At 42.7% G+C, this 20,283-nt stretch overlaps 1 long non-coding RNA gene across 2 annotated transcripts; it reads left to right on the top strand.

Annotated features, from left to right (window-relative positions):
* The first annotated feature begins 1,814 nt into the window (after positions 1-1,814).
* Positions 1,815-20,167, top strand: LOC126050851 (uncharacterized). Of its 2 annotated transcripts, none has more exons than XR_007509666.1 (4): positions 1,815-1,888; positions 2,363-2,515; positions 7,575-7,771; positions 19,863-20,167. It is a non-coding gene; the product is annotated as an uncharacterized LOC126050851 (long non-coding RNA). The 2 variants fall into 2 exon arrangements; XR_007509667.1 differs by having other exon boundaries at positions 2,363-2,519.
* Positions 20,168-20,283: the final 116 nt, after the last annotated feature.

Genomic DNA, 20,283 nt, shown 5'->3' with positions numbered 1-20,283 from the left:
AAAGGGAAATGACAGCAATCTTAAGTATGCTGTGTGCAATATACTGCTTTTCTAATTGATTCTGCAGATTTTTTCCTCTTCCTCCTGCTGTCATAATCTCTGTACTTAAGAGATCCAGATCTTTCCATTTGTTCCTTTCACCCAGAAACTAGGCCCATACCTGCATAAAAAAAGAAATTCAGATTGAAACAAGCAGAGAAAAACTACCAAAGAATCAGAGCTGTTAATCAATGCCATAGCCTTTCAAAGGAAGAGATAATAATTCATGCTGGGAATATTCAAAACTAAACTGGAGGAATCCCGAAGATGAGATACCAAGGCAGAAACCCTCAGAAGCCCCCAGGGAATAGATAAAAATACCTAATTGTTTTTTTTTTTTATCTCAGACATCTAAATTATCCAACCGCATTGTGCAAGCATATTCAGCAGATTGCTAACTGATCAGCCACGAAATCCTGCTGCACTTTGCATTGTGCTCCAAAACTGAACAACCCACTGAAATTAATGAGACAATTCTCATCTCTCATGAGGTCAAACCAATTACATAGGCATAGCCAGCGGGTACTATCTGTAGCGGAAAAACCCAAAACAAAACAGTGCCTATCAAGTTAGAGTTACACAACCAAGTGCTCGTCTAGGCTCCTGGCAAGGCCCCGATATCATTAGCTATTATTAACTGTCTTGTGCAAAGGCATCAACTATCTCAGGAGCCAAGAGAGCACCGAAGTTGTTACAAAAGCACTTTGCTTGTACAGTAGACAAATCTTGAGGTGGCCTTGAAGAGTCGTTCCTTTTGCAGGCTCGAGGCCCAAGAACACAACACGGTGAGAGCTCACATTGTAAAGATTTTATTTGCAACTAAAAGGTCAAACTGAAGAAAGTAATGGGCTCAGAGCAGTGCCAGAACAGCTTTCCAGTTGGGTTCAGCTCACTTACATCCTTGCCAAGGGAAGAAGAAGTTAATGCCCTGAGATAAGACCCTCGTCACAATATTGTTTAATTACATAAGGCTTCTAGTGAGCCTGAGATAAGAACAGGAATTTGTCTGCAGTCCAGCTGGGTGCGGCTGCTGGCTGCTTAGATCATGTTGTGTATTAGAATGGGAACTAAAAGCACCGGTTTATTCGAGGTGGTTGTCACATCATTAGAACTGGAATGAGTAAACTGATAGTGACAACTGATTTAAAAGTTAACTGTTTCACATGAGAAATAAACTAACATTTTCCTGACAGCAGTAGCTCTAAAACTATCTATTGTTTCTCTTCAAATTACATTAGGAACATTAATTGAGCCAAACTGCTACTCTGAAATCAGTAAGTAAATTTTTTCAGTATCAATGAAGAAACTGAAGCAGAGGGATAATTTTGACTCACCTAAGACTACAGAATAAGATCAGCTTCAGCTCTAAAATTAGCAAACAAATCCCTTCATTCCTAATGCTGTGTTCAGAATTCTTCTTGCAAAAAAAGAGTATTTCCCTCATTCCAGTTCACTTTCTTAGAGATAAATCAGATCATGGATGACTCTGTCTGCATTCCTAACTAATGCCTCACAGCAACAAAACTGGTACCTCCTTCCTATTAAAAAAAAAGTGGCCAAAAAGTGCTTTATTTGAATGATCCTCCTGGATGTTTATTCCATAAATTTGTTCATGCAGGTAAAATGTTTTGTCTCCAGGTTTCCTGAATATTCTTAATTTCTAGATGATATGCTTTTCTTTTAGTTTTAACTTCACATTTATAGAGTTTATATTAATCCTTCATAATTTTTATCTCTGATTTTATCTCTGTTTTGTAATCTCAAAATTTCCTCTTTCCCAGAAAAGGGTAACCTTGATCCTTACCTGTTCAGCAGGGTTTTGGATAGTATAACATCCTGTAACACTCAGGTATGATTCCTCTTTTATTTTGTTTGTGATTCCTTACACACGGCTGGGTTTTATGTTAGCCTCTGGCTTGTGCTACAGCTCTTGCACTGGGAATGTATTGTAAAGGCTGTGACTGGGTCATGAGCAGCATTGTTTGCTAAAGGTAAAGCTGGGTGCATACAGTCATCGTTTAGGTCAACTAGGTTTCGTTCATCGATTGGGAATGTGCTCGATTGGGAATGTGCAGTGACTGTTAAGGAAGGTGCAGTGCTTATTCACGTACGGCCCTTCTGCTGCTGAAGTGTGTTTGCTCCCAGCTGAACTATAGCTTTTTGTTTGGGATGTTGTGTGGCAGGATACTCACCAGGATGTTCTACCCTTGTGCATTTATTCACAGGATACCCTTGTAACACTTGTGTCAGGGTGGGTTGGGGATTGAAGTGAGCGCATTGCTTTGCAGGGTGTGTTTACTTTATTATGTGTTGTATTCTGCAGGGTGTGTCGCTGACTGCATGAAGCATTAAACACAACTGCCGTTCAGGAAAAGGAAAAAAACATTTTGGAGAATGAAGAGAAAATGTTATAAAGCATTTAAAAATATAAATAACAGCATGTGAGGAAATCTTTCTGAAGGAACAGGATGCGCCTGTAGGTGAAGAATTCAAATACAAGTGCTGTGCTAAGTATAATCAGTAATGAAAGCTCAGCCCTTCCTCTTAGGATTTTAGTAAGCTACATGTTGACAGGACTTTCCAAGTAGGAGGGAACAAAAAAGCAAGCTTTAAGACTGGTTGCAGTGTAGTATGTGTTTATCATTATCACATATGTTATGCTGTCCATCTATTACAGTAAGACTGGACTTTAAACAGACAGTAGAATAAATTAGTATCTGCTCAACTTACTATGTAAGGTCCTTCTTAATTGAGTATCTGAGCTTTTTCTTAAGAAGTTGTAACAACCACCTTGCTTCCTCCTGCTCAATATGCAGAAGAAATAATCTGTTTATTTGATAGATCACGGGGCTGACTGCAGCTGCTGTGTATATATTTGAGTATGGAGAAGGGGGTCTGTGTAGCTGTGTGGCCTCTTCTTTGTCCTGTGACAGTGGGCAAGCACATTGTTGGGCAATGCTAAGAGGAATCTACTGCTTTTAAAGTCCCTAGAAAATTTACCCTGTTTTTAATATGATTTCTCTTTGTTTGCTTTACTTTTGGATGCCAGGAATTTACTATGGGAAAGTCACAGTGAGCGGAGCATTTTTGTACTTGGTTTCTTTTTCCACTGTGGAAATGAACTCCACAAAGAAGTTTCAGCTCCTGTCACAGCCTTACCTCATGCTTTCACAGCATCCCTAGTGTCTGATTAGTGTTTAGTGTAGTTCAGGAGACTGCAAACACATGACAGGTCATGGCCAAAGGGAGATGCAAGTTAACAGTTAACTAGAGCAAAGTCCTGTAATAGAGGACTTTGAACACTAAAACAGAGGGCCAAATCTCAAAGAGATTTGGGATTAGCAGCAAAGAAGAGTTGAGTATTAGCACCTGATTCTCAAAGGGGGAATGCTCTGTAGTGAGTTAAATGCCTAAATTCCCTGTACACTGGAGAAGAATAGTTATGAACCTAAGGACTTGAAGTGCACTTCGCTAGTACACTGAGTGGCGAGATGCCTACATCAGCCAGTAGGAAATACTTAAGAGAAGGGAACATCTGAATATCTCATTGTGAAACTCTGATATGGGGCCAGAAAGTGTTTGCTTATGGGTTTAAGTAACACATTTGTCATGGACACCTGAATTGGTCTCAGTGAAAATATGCCTGGGAGATGAGCTACCCCCTCTATTTTAAATACTCACCAAGCGCTGAAAAGCACTGTCCTGGAAGCCAGTTCTGGACCTTTAAACAGGGAGTGCTGTGAGAAACTTGAAGGTGTTCAGGGGAAGAGAGGAAAATGTGCTCTGCCCAGCTTCTGAAAGCTGAGCCGTGGCTGTAACTAGGAGTGTAAAATTTCTTCTGTTGGAATAGGGTGCCTGGTTTGGGCTCTTAGCTGGGAAACAGTGGTGATACTGGGACTGGGATACTGGTGAAGGTGTTTGTGACTTACTAATGTTACATACCTGTAAGCACATAAGCATTCCTGAGAGTTCCCTTCTGCTGCGTACTTTGAGTCCTACTCAGTCACAGTGTGCCTAGGAAATTGGGTCCTTAAGACCTTACTGGCCAAAACACCCCACCTGATTTCCGGATGGACTTAGAGAAGAAGTTGACAGAATTCAGCCCACCCAGAGTAGCAGGGCTGCTGCGCACAAAAAGGCACCAGACCTTTTGGCGCCTAAAGAAGCTTTCACCAGAAACTGTAGGCACTTACAGCATCTGACGTAGCTGAGGAGGGGAGGCAGAGCTTTCCTGGGTTGCTCTCAGGAGCACAGGCGCCAGCAGTCTGCATAAGTTGCACTTCGGTGCCTGAGTGCTATTTTGGATCTCTCCCAGAGACCTTGCACTGGCATGCTCTCAGTGGGGAGTCAGTGTGAAAGCTCAGCAGGGACTGGGGATGCTAAGTGTCTGGTTTGCTGCGTCAAGAATGACCTTCTCAGAATGGGTGGCTTCTTCCTAGGTATGAGCTGTGGAAGTCAGCTCAGCCATCCAAATGCAAGGTCAGGCTGTGCTCAGGTCTCTGTCTAGCAGGAGGGCATGCTATCCCATGGCCAGCAATATATGGAAACCAGCATTTTTCAGGAGAATGACTATGTGAGAATTCAGTAGCAGTGGGCCATCACAAAAACCCTCAGGCAGTAAACAAGTTGATCAAACCAAAACCTTGACAAGGAGGAATGTTTCAAAGAAGGCGCTGGAAGCTTTGTTGGAAGACTTGCCAAATCCTGCTGCAGCACTCTGTGGGCAGCCAGTCATGCTACTGCAGCTTAGAAGGTTCTCACCCATCGTTTGACCCATTGGAACCGGCCATGTGCGTGAGATGGTGAATAGCACTTCACTGACTTACTTTTGGCATGCTCGTCTGTGCTGCCTTATCAGCTTTCTCAGTGGTTTCCTCTAGATACTGTGTAGTATTCAGGGAGCTGAGTAAGCCCAGTGGGACATTTCAGACAAGAGATACATACTCTTTTTTTATCTTTTTCATAGTGAGGATACGGATTTTTAATTGCTTCTTCTGTGATTTGCTAGCAGGCTGCCTCTTCTGCAAATGACACTTTTGTTTTCATTATTCTCTCTTGGTTGCTTGGCAGTCCTATGATGGTCAGTGGATTGGGGAGGCTTTCTCAGTGCTAAAGAATCTGTTGCAGAAGTCAGGGTGTGGCTAGAGAAAATCTTTTATAAAGAGGTTTTATTAACCCTCTAACGAATGAAGCCAGAGGTTGTTATCTCTGGCCTTGTGTTGGTTTCACCTGGAGCCCGTGGACTCAGTATTTCTGAAGTGTCATTGTTAGGGTATTGTTAGGCCTCTGGTTTGGAGTGGGATTAGTTTTGGGTGGTCAACTTCACATGACTTGCGATCCGATCTAGCATCTATCTTTGTGGCTGACTTCAGCAATCTGCCATTTGGCCAGAGATTCCAAACCAGTGATTATGTCAAAGTGCTGGCTCTAGCATATATGAGATGGAGATGGAGAGAGAGAGTGCTGTAAATACACAGAGCATGCAAAGAAGCGTGGAAAGATATGGAAGAATGAAGAGAGAAACTGCTCGAGAAGTGAATGCCCAGCTTAAGGGAACTGGGAAGAAATGAGAGCAGATATGTAGGCAGACTTGTGCAGGAACTTACTGATGAGGATAAGAAGCTTCAGCCTATGGCAGAAGCTAAGAGGAGATGTATCTGGGGAGCTGATTCATCAGAAACAAAGCTCAAGTGAAAGTTCCGTTTCAAATGACAGCGTGCATAATCAGAAATCGCCAAAGTGACTTGAACAAAGCAACAGGTAAACACTTACAGAAAACTTCCCCTGCCTTCAGAGGAATCCAGGCCTAGCAGTCTCCAGACTTCACCCTTGCCAAAGACGACTCTTTTCACCCTGTCTCCTATGAGGCCACTTCATGGTTTCTTGGTCAAGCTTCTCACAGAAAAAAGAGGAAAATGGTGCCCTCCTCATGCTGTGATGATAAGCTTGCAGTGCAGTTTGCCGGGGTTTATTTTAATTGGACTTTTTTACTTTTTTCCTGGCACTTTAAAGTTTATGAACGGAAAGGATCAGTCTGACTCAGAGACTGGGCTACTTCCAAACATTAATCTTAGCTGCCATATGTTAATGCAGTTTGGCTCTGCTGCATCCTATGGTGTAAAGTAAGATGTCTGTACCCTTTCATCTCTGGTGTCAGAGGCTACTAAAGGGAATATGTCAGAAACATGGGCAGATTGTGATTGCCTGACGTGCAATCTACAGGCATTTGATGAGATTCTATGAGTAAGGAGACCTAGAAAACATTCATATTCTGTTCTCATGAAATTCATATTTTATCAGTCTGCAATATTGGTTGCCAATATGATAATGTTGAGGGCAATTCTTTGGCCTCTTCTGACTCTGAAATCTATATACAGGTTTTGGTTATCACAGTATGGAGCCCAAGGTAATAACCCTTGGCATATTAGGTTGGGTTCAGTGGTACAGTATTTAGCCTCTTCCTTTTTGGTTGGCTTCATAGTATGGGTATAACAAACACATAAACAAAGATGACTGTCCTGTTCATCATGATTTTTCCAGCACTGAAACATGAGTCTCTCATCATTTGTGTTTCACTTTCTTCCATTCTCTCTCCTAAATGTTTCCATTCTACGGTAACTATTTTCAAATTTTATCCAGTCTTTGAGGGTGTACACTCAAAGTATTTGGTGTTTCCCTGCTCCTTCCTCATCATCTTACTCATGCACTCTCTTCCCTGAAATCATCATGGGAACAACCCTATGCAAAAAAAGAGAGAAGTTTCCGATTCTACTTATTTCAATGGAATTTCCCTGCTGCCCTTTTTCCATATCAGTGGATGTTTTTTGCTAGTGACAGTAGCGTGAATAGTGTCAGGAAGATGAAAACTTCATTACAAGGGCATTCGCAATGGCTAACATTAGCCTAATGAAACTAATTTTCCTAGATTCCCTCTCAAGCCTAAGTGCAGGGAAAGGTTTCCTCCAGAGGCAATTCAGAGCAGTAACCTCATTCCATGGAGAACACAGGGTATCCAGAGAGATTAACTCCTTAAGCCTAAAACTTAAAAGCTTAAAAAGATTGAAAGCCATTCTTATCTTCAGGGGAGTTACAGCAGACATATAGCTAGTCCCGCTGTTGTAGATGTGTTGGCCTTTTGTGCTGACATGAAGAAAGATGTTCTCGGTTGGGTAACCGCTGGTTTATTGTACAGGGCAACATCACTCAATTCTCTTCTCAGCTCTGCAGCCAATTTTCTAAGCAGTTCTGAGCAGGAAACCCTCTGGCCTTAGTTTTCTGCATGGGAAATGATGTCAGTCATTATGTTAATTAATATATAAGACTTTTCTCCAGGACGACAGAGATTTGATGGACGACTGATGGACATCAACTATAGCTAGCAAAGGCTTTAAGTTGAGATGTTGGCTTGTGATAATGTGGGTTAACAATTAATGAATAGATGCCTTCCACTGCACAAAAAGCTAGACACACGACTTTCCCACACTGCAGGGAAATTTTATGTGCACATTTTACATTTTTCTATTTCCCCACTGCAGGCACTGAAATACCAGGCCGACGTTTGTGAGCATATGACTGACGAATGGTATAGTACGTTCACTTGCCGTCCGGAGACTCGTCAGAGTGACAAGTTGGAGCTGTAGAAGATAGAGATGACTCATGATTGGAGCTTTATGTAAATGAGGAACCTCTTCTCTTGCGTCCTGTTGTACCAATGAGGCCATGTAAAGTTCACGTAAGTGATGTTGCGTTCCCATGTCCCCTCTGTCTTTGAGGCAGGGCAAGGAAATGGGGTAAGATAGATGTTGTTCCCCCAGAGAGGGCAATAGGTCAAAACAGGTAGTGAATCTAAATGTGAAACCCCTGGAACTGAAGATTTCTTCCCAGCAGCAATGCCTGGAGAAAGTTTGCTGTTGCCTTTTGCTGTCAATTGCGAAAGTGATTGAGCCTCTTGCCACTGACAGTAAATTCTGAGGGGGAGCCAGATAAGGGGGAAGTAGTGAATTTCAGTGAAGCATTCTCTCCCTGGGAGTCAATCAGTTTTAGTAAGATTTATGGGTCATCAGTGACGTAGCTAATAAACTCATTTAGCTTATCCAAAGCATGAGAAAAAGTCCTGCTGCTAAGTGGCCTAACTCTGCGTGCCCTCTCCTAATGGCCTCGTGTAGGCAGCATATCCTAGGCAAGAGCAATAAGGAGGAGTGGAAGCATGAAAAAGCAGTGCAGTTGAATTGTGTCTATCCAAAGCCACAGATAATATTATTCCAGGTAGAGGGCCAAATTCTCTGACTCACCCCCACAAAAATCATGCTGAAGTTTACTGAAGACAATGGAATTAATTAATCTAGTGTAAAACTAATATGAGAGAGAAGAATGCCAACCTCCAAAATGTTGACCTCCTTAGCTGTCTTATTTCTAGAGTGCTGTGACTCATGTGTGTGTATATTGCTAGCAGATACAGCATAGTGTGACTACTGCAGATGACTGCAGAGATCCAAAAGGTATGAAAAAGTCTACAAACTAGAAAAGATTTGTCTTGCATTAGATATGTTGTTTAAAGTCAGAAGGAAGATATAATTGACTCCAGTGGGAGTTTTGCTAGACTAAAAACTTAGGAGCTGAAATGAGAGATGAAAAGAAAAATCTACCTTGCTAGCCCAGAGCTCACAGAAGAGAGACACCCTTTATTTACTCTATGTAATTCTGTTCAGACAGATGCAAGTAACTTTCCTCAAATCGTTTCAGAGCCCATATCACTTCTTCTCAGTATTCAGCGTGTTTCTTCTTATATATGATTGTGTTCATTTATCTGTAGATATTATCTGACTGAAGCACTGTACAAAAGTTTTCTCATCCATTACAGTCATCCTAATTTGATAATTCTCAGTACATTTAGTTTATTTACCTTTGTCTCATTTTTCCCTTTTCTAATTGATTCAGACATCTATCTGTGGCAACCAGTCATAGAATCATAGAATGGTTTGGGTCGGAGGGGACCTTAAAGCTCATCTAGTTCCAACCCCCCTGCCATGGTCAGGGACACCTTCCACCAGACCAGGTTGCTCCAAGCCCCGTCCAACCTGGCCTTGAACACTGCCAGGGATGGGGCAGCCACAGCCTCCCTGGGCAACCTGTTCCAGTGTCTCACCACCCTCACAGTGAAGAAGTTCTTCCTTATATCTAATTTAAATCTACCCTTGTTTAAAACCATTACCCCTCATCCTCTCGCTACACTCCCTGATAAAGAGTCCCTCCCCATCTTTCCTAGGCCCCCTTTAGGTACTGGCAGGCTGCTGTAAGGTCTCCCCAGAGCCTTCTCTTCTCCAGGCTGAACAACCCCAACTGTCTTCAGCCTGTCCTCATAGGAGAGGTGCTCCAGCCCCTGGTTATCTTTGTGGCCCTCCTCTGGACCTGCTCAGGCAGGTCCCTGTCCTTCTTATGCTGGGGCCCCAGAGCTGAACGCAGTACTCCAACTGGGGTGTTACGAGAGCGGAGTAGAGGGGCAGAATCACCTCCCCTCCCTCGACCTGCTGGTTACACTTGTTTTGATGCAGCCCAGGGTACAGTCGGCTTTCTGGGCTGCGAGCGCACGTTGCTGGCTCACATTCATTTTTTCATCTGCTAATGCCCCCAAGTCCTTCTCCACAGGGCTGCTCTCAATCCACTCGCCGCTCAGCCTCTATTTGTGCTTGGGATTGCCCCGACCCACGTGCAGGACCTTGCACTTGGCCTTGTTGAACTTCATGAGGTTCACAGGGGCCCACCTCTCAAGCCTGTCAAAGTCCCTCTGGATGGCATCCCGTCCCTCCAGCATGTCGACCGCACCACACAGCTTGGTGTTGTCAGCAAATTTGCTGATGGTGCACTCAGTCCCACTCTCCATGTCGCTGACTTGAATAGTCCTACCTATTTTAACCCAACTCTTGTTAGTATTGCAGCTACAGAGTTAATGTGTGCTTTGACTTCGAGAAGTCTGCAGTAAACTTCCCAGACAGGTGATGAATTGATTCAACTCTAATTTCTCACTGAGTTTAAAGGTCAGCCTTATGATGCTGAGAGTTCCTCCATGAGCTAAGTCCTTCATATATTTTTGCTCTTTTCATCGCCTATTCGCTACTCTGTCCCACATTGTAATGGCTGATAATTACACGCTTTTCAATGGTATATCTCCCGGTCCATTGAAGGTAGGACTTTTTTCTCAGCAGAAAGCTGACTCATAAGGTATGCTGCCTTCTATCCTTAGAAAAAGTGAGTCACTAATGGATTTTTCATTATATATTCAAGTAACACAGACTGAAATTTTGTCCTACCAGTCTAGTCCTGAGGTAGTATTTGGAATTCTTTTTGATTTTGTATTTTAGTTATGTCTCAGTGAGGCTCTGTGAGATACAATAGGTGCTGTACAAGGAGCTGTTTTGTATTACATGCGATGAGTATTCCCATTAACTTCAGTAGTGCCATGGTTTCACTCTTTGTGTGCTGTGTGCTTCCCTAGCTAAAACAACATAAAACTCCCTTTACACCTGCATCGTAACATGTTCAGCATCTGTTTTCACCCAACACAAATAGTTTACAGTTGTTTTTCAGATCTGTGTGAAAGCTGAGGAGGCTGAGACATAACTAAAATATGAATCCCAGTGGTACCATTGCATTAGTAGAAATAGTCCTTTTGTTCGGGCAACACTAATTTTGTGATCTTTCAGACACTCAGTGAAGATTCACCAGTTCTCACGATGGCCCATGACAGAAAGCTAGATGCTATTATTTCTATTTTATAAACAACGGAATTAAGGTTGGGGGAGATTAAGTTGTGATAGGGAGGCAATAGAATTATTGTGAATGGACCCCAGGAGTCCTGTACATATTTTTTTTCCAATGCAACAATATTTTGCATCAAAGATATTGCTGTATTTACAGTCACTGCTATTTAACTTCAAGTGGTGTCAGTGTGAATGAGCATCTGGCAGAATCTGTGTAGAGTTGCAACATAGTCTGCAATTCACAGGAGAGTACCAGCTTTTGCCTGTCCATGTTGTATTCTGTTAAGCTAGCTTTGCAGGGTATTTGGGGGTAGTGGTGGTGGTGGTGTCTGAATCTTTCTGATACTGACAGGAGCTGTTATTTAAAACTCTATGATGAAGATGCAAAAGGGATGGTGTTAGGGTGGTTGCTTTGTTCTTCATTACACAAAAGTGGATGTGCTGCAATGACAAGTTTGTAAATCATAGTTAGTTCCGTTCTCACACCACCCAATAACCTTACAATCTCTCTGTCAACTTCCTGAAGACCTTGGGAAGCTATAATTTGTGATAAAAAAGGGAGTTAAAATGTTACGTGTATATCAAAGCCGAAAATTTGTGGCTGGCTGACCTTTTCATTTTGAGCATATGCACTCATTTCCTTTACGTTGCTTACTGTTTCCCTCTGAAGCTTGGCATAATAGGAAATCCTCCATGATTGTTCTCCTTAATCAGTGGCTCCATTGTGCCGGCTTCTTTTCCTTTCAGTGAGCAGTGCAGAATATCTCGCCATGCTCCTAATGGGGCATCGCTCTCTGTGCTGTCAAGCATCAGTGCCCCAGAAACTCAGACGTTTCAGTTCAGCTGCCATGGATGAGAGAATACCATGAGCGGTGTGTGCTAAATTCAGTATGCTGTCAGAATAAGGAAACAGCCCCCTGATTTTCAGTTCAGAAAAAAAGAAAAAACAAGAACTCACTGGATTTTACAGTGATATTTCCCAGTGTTTGTGATTAGGTTTAGATGAATAATGAAAATGAAGTTCGTAAATTTAGATTTTGCTCCATTTCCATATGGGGGCTAATGTCATTTGTTGTCGTGTCACTGCTAATATTTGCATAGTCATCTGACAATTATAAAGAAGGCGTACAAATCTTTAGGACAAATAACTTCTCCCGAAATATATTCTGAAATGCCTACTCATTATGACTAGCACATCATTTTTCATTTTCTGATCTATTTCTCTTTGTCATCTAGTCAAGGGATGGAACTTCTACCTTGTGACCGTACACTACAAACTGCAGATGGTGTAGCATTTATGTACATGCCTCTTGCTAAAAATTAATCAAGTATTTAGAAATAAAAGATGTATTGGCAGTAGTTTAAAACAGTTTGTGAAAAGGCTGAAGTTGCCAAAAAGATTGTTTGTATTGGTAACCTCTACTTCATAAAGCATAACATAAACAAAAACATAGTGACGGGCCAGTGCTCAGGAAGAGCTGATGGTTCACCAAGTCTTATCTTTTGCTTCCTGTTGCAGCACAGTGGTGTTGACATCATGTTCCTGCACATGCAATATGCAAAAAGCTCAGGGTTCGTAATTCAGTGTTGGCACAATAAACAATTTTTGCTTGTTGCTATTGATTTTCTGCTGTTCTGTTTTTCTCCAATAAAGTTGATGTCTGCGGGGAGCCAGGTAGTCAGTCAGTCTACACAGACATTTCACAGTACATTCAGTTTCTTGCTTTCCTATCATATGGTTTTCAAGTGCAGCTTACAATAAAATAGACGGAGCAGTGTCCAGAGGACTTTAGTTAATGTGTAACCCATTCCTTATGCAGAAAGTTCCCAGAGAAGACTGAGAGGGTTTTGTATGGCAGTATGGTTAACAAAAATGGCATAACAACCCCAGGATATGGCTTCATGCATTTATACTGGAGTCAAATCTCTAGGGAAATTAGGTTAGTGGCGGCGATGATGATAATAATAAATAATGCATGCTCCCCTTGGATCTTGGCTGACTATCAAGACAGACTTCCTGATGATGAGGTGCATATGTCTGTCTCCAGTCTCTTCAAGGTATCTGCAAGGCACCATTTTTTGCAATTACAAAGGACTGCAGATGAGAACATGCACCATAAGAAGCAATCCAGGAGCATTTGTCCCAGACTTTTGTCTCTGATTTCCATAATCGTTCTCATCTCAACTCCTCAGACATTAGCAAGCCAAATCTCAGAACAGCTCTGTCAAGTGCTGACAGTGGTGGCAGTGGCAACCCAGAAGCCTGAAGGCTTTTAGTTTTGCCCGTCATGTTGCGCCTTGTTTGCATGAGGATGAGACAAGAGGGGAGAGGTCCCTGTCACATCATGCTAGTAATAGATGGGGTCACTGAATATATCTCCTTTGTTTCCAGTAGGGACTGGGACTCTGCAAGAGCACGTTACCAAGGGATTCTTCACGAAGACTGCAGAAAGCGCCTGCCCCAAACTGTGCACAACCGTTGTCTGGGGAAGTGGCTTTCTGCCAATTGTCAAACGTAACTGAAGCAAGGCCACAGCGACATTTGTGGCTTTTCTGTTGGCCTTGTTGCTGGCAATGCCACGCTGCTTCAGGTAGAAAAAGAGGAAGGGCAGCCCTGCGGGGGAGCACTGGTTTGGTTGCAAAAAGGCTGGTCTCACCCCAGACCGCTGCTCTCCTCCACAGCCATTCAGCTTCCACTGACTCCGTTTCTCCCCAGTAAAATGGGACTAGCTGCATTCCCTTTCATCCCAGGTGCTATATGGGCCATTCTGGTTTCTAAGAGAAGAACAAAAAGCACCTCAGTGCACTGGCATGCCTACAGGAATTCCTTCTTTGCTGTTGCAGGGGACACCAAGTTTAATTCCAGTAAGTCATTAAACAAGATAAATAGGCTTTAGGCAGTAGCAGGACAGACCTCCCCCCACCCAACACATGGACCTATAACCCTGGTGTGTGAGAGCAAACAAAATTCAACTCATCTCAGTTCACTCAGGTATCACTCAAAAATATTTCTTCACGTGCTAAAAAGCAAACGGAAGTTGGTATTTGCCCTAATTTGGGATGAGAATATACTTCTGTGCACTCCAGTCTAATCATGTACTCACCTGAGGTTGGACTGAATGTTTGTTTTGGTTTATTCTTCACATACTTGATAACGAAGAAACAAATGCTGCTTGGCCCATCCTCTCTGCCTCTCGTGCTGATTTTCTGTTGCTGATTTTCATAATTTTATCATTGGTCTTGTGACATCGAGCTGTTCAGGTTTAGTCGTAAGCGCATTTATCATTCTACTTGACTTGTTTAAATAATGTAAAAATGAAGGTAACCTTTGTTCAAGACATTTAGTATTGATTCTTTTTTTCATAAGCCACTGTTAATCAGTGTTGTAAAATGGGATGACTTTTCATGACATTAATGATAGAGATTGATTCTAGATCCACTCCTCATGAATTGCTTTGTCCTAGCTACACTAAGGAACGAGCAGGACTTGCCCCTCCGGTCTCTCGTAGAAGGGAAGAACGTTTCTCGAGCGCATAGAGCACAAGCAGGGCAGTGCTGGTAGAAGCCTGGATTAGTAGATCACTCTCAAGTGAAATTTTAAAGGAGCTTTCTTACCTAATTCCTGTTGATAGCCCCTGAAAACCTTGACGATCTCATCCTTAGACTGCACTGAACTGTTAAATAGAAACAGTGGATGGTATCTTAGAAAGTCACAGTGAAAGTGGCAGGTTCCCAAGCCTGTGAGATGCTCCGGGCTGTGATAATGAGTGCTGCTTAGGTGGCCTGGGGCAGAGCCCTCTGTTCTGCTTTCAGGAGCATTTGAAAGAGGAAGGGGGAAGGAGTGCTGGTGGCACCTCTAAGGTAGCCCTTTCCCGCAGTGGGAAATTGCCTGGCAGACAGAGCAGCTTTAGGACTCCACTGGATACGTCTGTCAGCTCATCTCTCTCTCTACCTACGTATAACACCCTGGCACTGTAATTGCCACATAAACTATCAGGCATCACTTTTGCCAGAGGATTTTTTTTTCAGCCTTTGAAAACAAAGTTAAATATATCTTTCTCCTACAGACAGAGAAACCGAGGCACAGAGAATCTGAAGGGCTTCTACAAGGTTACGTAGCAAGTCACAGGCAGCAAATCACAAGGTGTCCTCATTTCCTCTCACCCATACGAATCCCTAAAACTCACTATCTCATATAATAAAGCTTAGCGCAGAGTCTTATTTTGAGATTTAATTAATATGCAAAGTGCTTTGATCCCCTTTGATGAAAGATTCTGTGTAACATATTTTAAAGTAATACCTCGAATTGTTATGCAGCAGTAAAATGAAATATGGATAATTCATTTGCTATTTTTAGGGAGAGAACGAAGTATTTTACTCCACAGTTTTAGGTTACAGTGATTTTCAAGAGAAGAGCTGTGAGATTTCTGCTGCTGTTGAAACATTTAGAAAGTGAGGATTAGCAAACATACAGTGTGTTCTGGGATACTGGCTTTGTAGGGGTGAGTTCCCCCAAGAGGATGACTAACAGCAGGATGTGGGACATGATTTGCATGTTCTCTGACTCTGCTGCCATCATTTGTGTATTGGATACTTGAATTATACATTACACAGAAGGTCACCCACTTGCCAAGCTGACAGTCCTGCTGAACCGTGCATAGCCTGGATGGGGGCTGAGGGAGGAGGGTTGATGTTATTTCAAGAAACGGTTAGTGTTGCGTTCAAAAAGAAATAGCTCTGTGTGTGAGAGGACTTGGAATTTGTCACTGAATACTTCGGAGAGGGGAGGGGGGTGTTATTTACTCATTCTGCACCACTCTGCTGCTAGCTCTGACTTTCAGGTTTTTTGCGTCTGCTTCTGTTTTTTTCCTGTGGTGAATCTGATGCTGTTGAGAGGTGCCGTAAATCATCCCTCCACGCTCAAATGCTTTCTCTGTACAGGAGGTTCAGCATGGGCAGTGGCAGATTTCCCCTGCTCTGCCTGCTAAGGCTGCCTCTGGTTTTTCTTAGGGAGACAAGAGAGTTCCCTGCTTTCATTGCAGCCTAGTGGAACTAGGTTTCTTCACTGACAGAAGGACACCGGCAGGTGCTTTTTCTACTATCCTGCTCAGAAAAAAAAGACTAATAAAGACCCACAAACTCATTTTTGTAGATCACCCGTCCAGGAGGAGCACATAGATCTGAACAGCATTTCCCCGAGCAGCTAGCCTCTCTGACAAATCATCTTCCACATATGAAAGTTTCAATGAGAGAAATACTGATCACATATTTCCCCTTTGAAACATTATTTCTTCTGTCAGTACTGACCGTAAAAAACAAATGAAAAAAAAGGAAATGATTCAAAACTAACTGACAGAGTGCACTCATCTAATCATCTGATTAGCTTTCTTGCTGATTGTCACACTACCTTGCTTAAATACCCTGGCTTAAATGTCAAGGTCTTTGGGGCAATGACTGTGTTTTATTGGCTCATGTGTTTGTCCGGGTCCCTGACGATACTCTAACTCAGAGAAAAATGCCATTGGCAGGTGATGCTTTGTGAGCTGCCCACAGTGTGCAGACTCTGAAAGTTGCTGGCTTATTGGAGAAAGTTTCTGAGCCATCAGGTCACAGTCGAGGTGTCCGGGGTCTGCTGCCAGTTGTGGACAGGACACAGTACAGCCGGCAAGCCAGGGCTCTGCTGGTGCTGCATGCCTAGGCGCCCTCCCGAATTCTCTTTCCCAACCAAAAATGTTGGCTTTAGTAGCCAGTTCCAGTAAGCTGAACTCATTCCTGTTGCTTTTTTTCTGCTTAGGATTGGTTACCACTGGAAGACCAATGACAGCAGGAAGCATTTTATCAAATGCATTCTTCCAAAATCTGTTTTTCAGTTGGGGTCCATAGGAGAGATGTGAACAATTTTCTTCAGTATTTCCACTGAGAGCTCAAATCTTTTAGTTAAGAATTGTTCATTAGATCACAATCACATTTCCCCTTCCCTTCCCTTCTCTTCCCATGGCTAAACCCATGCTGAGAAAGCAAAGCAGAAACGTATTTTACCAGTGGAAAGGCAATACATTGACAAGAAAAGAAAAGTGTGTAGAAGGAAATCAAACCCATCTATTCAGTGAGGTTTCCCTCTGTGACAGTAAATACTGAAGTTTTCTTTAAGAAGTAACATGGTTGGCTGGAATAATTTTCCTTACATTTCCACCCCAGGGGGAAGTCAGCAGTTAGGAAACTCCTAGCAGCTACTGTTGTCCCAGATGTGCTCACTTTGAGCTTCTACAGAGAGAAGGGATTGTGATCAAACCCAAAATCATGCATTACTGCTGTTCATAGCTTAGGGAATTGCAGTGTTGCTTGGGCTTTTCCACCTCCATTGCCTATAGATTCAGGCACCTCAATTCCACATACTAGTGGGTCACTCAGCACAGAGGTATGAGGGGGAGAGAGGAGGGTGAGGAGTGGACATGGAGGCCACCCGGAGGCCACCTCCACTGCTTTGCAGACCACGAACATGTTTCTTCAGTAAGCTGCATGCCCTCAATAGCAGAGCTAAGTCAGCAGTGAGGAACATGCATAGGACCTTCAAATAGGTGCAGTCGAGGCAACATTTCTCTGCTTGTACTTCCCACATTATTATTGTGGCTCACGGTACCTCTACCATCCACCCCTGAGCCACGCTTCTTGCCATACCATGCATTAGGTTCAGAGATGACAGGTGCCACCTTTACCCTAACAAGGAGAAGACAGACTTGGTTTCAAAGTCTGAACCGAAGCTGCAAAACCCTAGGTGTCAATGAGAACCGTTGAACCTTTCCCTATGGAATGACATTTTTCTCTCCCGGTGCTCTGGACAAAGCTGGAGACCGCTGGCTGACCATCAGGGCTTTCAACATAAAATTTGTTATGACGGGTAATGCTAGATCTGCTTTTCTTAAGTCCCAAATGCCTCCAAGGCTGGTGTATTTCTGGGTAGATGACCATGTGCCTCGTAGGCAATGCCAGTAGAAATCAGAACCTCTCTTCTCCACTTAGAGTTACAGAGGCGACAATCTGTTCACATAGTTGCCTGCTCTCCTTCTCCCTGAGCCAGACTCCTGCCTGGTGTAAATCAAATTTTTCCATTGATGGTAATCCACTATTCCCAAATAGATTTACCAGGAAAACTACAAGCACTCCGCTCCCAACCTTCCCCAGGTGCACTGCTTGGCATTGTACATGCTGCTGGTCTGGTGCTGGGGAAATGGCTCTGTGGTCCCCGCAGTCCCCTGATGGCTTTGTACAGTACTCTGATGGAATCCAGGTGAGCTGCACACATTTACGCTGGGCAAGAGACTGACCCACAGCAGTAATTCAGGTATTTTGTTACTGACACTTCATAAACAAAAGTCATCGGTTTCAGCATAATGTGCCATCCTTCTATTTCTAAGTAAAAGATACATCACAAAGTCCTCAGGGGGAAAGGTTGTGAGTAATAGCAATGGCACAGAGCCTGCAACCCAACCAGCATGCCAAACAATATTCCAAGGAAATATTTCTAAGTTACAGAAATTGCGTAAGAATGATTATTATTTTTAAAGTACAGAAAACAAAGTCCAGTTTCTAAAAAAGCAAACACGTATTTTTAGCCTTGCTAGTCTCTTGATCTTACACTAATGGGAACCATCTGTGCTGGGACTGGCTGACGTTCCTGGTAAATAACCTTTCGCTGCAACGTTCCAGATGTTTCAAAGGCTTCTTTGCAAAGAAGCGTTTGTCTCCCTGCCTGTCACTCTCCCTTTCTGCCTTTCCTGTCCATGTTTACTTCAGGAATATACATTCTTTTATTAAAAAGCTTTCGTTAAAAATAGCTTGTCAGGATTTTGGCTAATCTTCATTATGATTCTTGCTTGCTGGTGGAGAATGAAAGCTTTCGTTCCTTAGAGCTGAAAGACTAAATTGGAGACTTGAGAAGGAAGCTAAAATATTTAGACTAAAAAACACACCAAAAAAATTAGTTGGAGATGGATTTCTACCGCATTTTGATCCCTGTGAGGATTCCAGCTATTGAACAGACACATTTCTTTTGGTATTGAGAGCTCTTAATGTGACAAAGCTTGTATGGAATATACAGATGTGCTTTATAGGAACAAGATACTTCACTATAAAACCTTTGCAACTCATTATGTAAAAGAGGTTTTTGGTTTGTTTCCTGCCTCTGCTGTGCTATATCCTAGAGCTGACTGCCTTTCCTATATGAAGGAAAACATCCCTGGATACATGGGTCACTTTTTTGTCCCAGCTGAGCTAAGCTGAGACAGAATGGTGGAAGGAAAATAAGGGGACTTAAAATCCATTCTTTAACCTTTCTGTTATCTCCACCTAGAGTCTGCCTGAAATCTGATGTGTTACAGCTTCATTAACGCTGTAACTTGGGCTCAGGTACAATTAGATAAGAGAAGTCGTGCTTCCAGTGTCAAACCTCCTACTCGGGTCTCCAGCACGACGTCTGTATCACCAGCTAAGGGTATGCTACTCAGGAGTAATGAGCACTTTGATGTGTACTCTTCAGTAGGTAATTCCTTTGCTTCAAAAACTTCATGTCACTGCTGAAGTGTAAAAGCTCTAGAAGGTAAAGGAGAGTCTGCCTTTTGGTTTCTGAAGGATTTGGGGTTGTGAGGCTCTGCAGTGCTCTGCTGTGGCTAGGGCATTGCAATTGCAATTGCAGCAAACTCCAATTCTCTGAGGGTTCTGCAGGCTGGGACATGCAGCAGAGCTGAGCGGGTACAGGGTTTTTAGAAGCTGTCCCTTTGTTCTTTTGTCACCCATTATCGAATTTGTTTCATAACAAAGGCTTCCTGAGCTTGGGGGTTTTGTGTGTGTTAATACTGGTAATATGATTTAAATATTCTGATGATTCATTTTCAGTCCAGAGAGCTGAATCAGCCATGTAGAACATAACTTGCTTCTCCCAAACCGCTACCTTTTCCATCCTTTCTCGTCATTTCTATAAGAGGATGATTCATGCTCCTCTTGTATTTACCATTTGAGAATGTGTCCGATTCCTTTAGCTAATTTCACTTCTTGTTCCTCTTTTTCAAGAAAAAAAAAAAACCAACGCAGTAAGGAAAGCAAAGTGATTGCTGACTGATATGACATACGCCACCAGTGGACCTGGCATGTGAGCTAAACCTGAACCAGACAGCGATGAAAAAGAGAGGAAAAGATAACTTGAATTATTAAATTGATCAGAGCCCAGCCTGTGAAATTCAGCCCTTGGCTCACATTTCATGTTTTTGAAATTCTGGGTGTTCAAGTGAGGGGCTGTGTTCAAGTATAACGATCTTATTTTTGCTTGTTTAAAAGAAGTCCCTTCTTTTATTTAGTTATTAAATTCGAATTTGTTTTCTCGGAAGCCTGATTATGGTTGTGAGTGGCTCAATCAATTAACTGGGGGGTGGGGTTAATTATTGATTTACCTGATTACATGCGAGAGCTGTCTGTTCTCAGAGATGGCCATAAG

Source organism: Accipiter gentilis, chromosome 26 (assembly GCF_929443795.1).
Source record: "Accipiter gentilis chromosome 26, bAccGen1.1, whole genome shotgun sequence".
Taxonomy (NCBI): domain Eukaryota; kingdom Metazoa; phylum Chordata; class Aves; order Accipitriformes; family Accipitridae; genus Astur; species Astur gentilis.
This window is presented reverse-complemented; position numbering and strand designations above follow the sequence as displayed.